A 1,040-nucleotide genomic window follows, 5' to 3' on the forward strand; every position below is an offset into this window, starting at 1 on the left:
GATTCCCATTGATATAAAATAAAGTTATATTACTCGATAGTGGAGCCAAATGGAAGTAGAAATGATATCTCTAGGTGGTCCCCCTTGCCAACAGAATCTTTTTCCTTAGTCTGACTTTCAACATAATGAAAAACACATAATTATAAAAAATTTAAGTGAGTCCCATCATTTCTTTATTTCTCTTTTCCCACTTGCCACTTAAAAACGTGGTTGAAGTCTATGGCCAAGCTGTCCTGAATAAGCCCGATCCTGTCTGATCTTGGAAGCTAAGCAGAGCCAGGCCTGGTTAGTACTTGGATGGGAGACCACCTAGAAAGACCAGGTGCTGTAGGTGTTAAAACTAAAATAAATAAATAAATAAATAAACGCATAACAAGGGATTGTAAGCTGACAAGGTCCTTGCAATCTGTGAGGTCAACCAAGGGTTGACTTGCCTAAAAACATTAAAAAAAAAAAAAATGATTGGCCATTAGATTACAAAATGATGAAGCCTGGTTGTTCTGATCTATATATCAGTATCTGGTATCAAATATTTATGCAGCCTCCTCTTCTTCACACCCCAACATGATGCTCTAGAATCTGCCAGAGTGAGTTTCTCAACCTTCTAGTCATATCAGCCTTTTTCTGGCTCAGTACCTTAGCAGACATTCCTTCCTCTAATTAAAAATCCCTTTTTCTATTTCTCTTCTTCCTCCAAAACTATGCTGTCTGTTACAGACTGAAAGTTGGTGTCCTCCTCAAATTTATATGTTGAAAATTTTAACCCTGACTGTGATGGTATTAGGAGTCAAGGCATTTGGGAAACAATTAGGTCATGAGTGTGGAGCCCTCGCAAATGAGACTTTTGCCTTTACGAAAGCTGCACCAGAGAACTCTCTCATTCCTTCCCCCATGTGAAGACATAGCAAGAAGAGGACTATCTATGAAGCAGGAAGAAGGTCCTCACCAGACACCGAATCTGCTAGAGGCTTGATCTTGGACTTCCTGGCCTCCAGAACTGTGATAAATAAAATTCTGTTATTTATTAGACACCCAGGCAA

At 39.3% G+C, this 1,040-nt stretch overlaps 1 pseudogene; it reads left to right on the forward strand.

Moving 5' to 3' along the window:
• Positions 1 to 215: 215 nt before the first annotated feature.
• Positions 216 to 334, forward strand: LOC111737680 (annotated as a pseudogene).
• Positions 335 to 1,040: the final 706 nt, after the last annotated feature.

The sequence above is a fragment of the Pteropus vampyrus genome, unplaced genomic scaffold (genome assembly GCF_000151845.1).
Source record: "Pteropus vampyrus isolate Shadow unplaced genomic scaffold, Pvam_2.0 Scaffold29, whole genome shotgun sequence".
NCBI classification, from domain to species: Eukaryota; Metazoa; Chordata; class Mammalia; order Chiroptera; family Pteropodidae; genus Pteropus; species Pteropus vampyrus.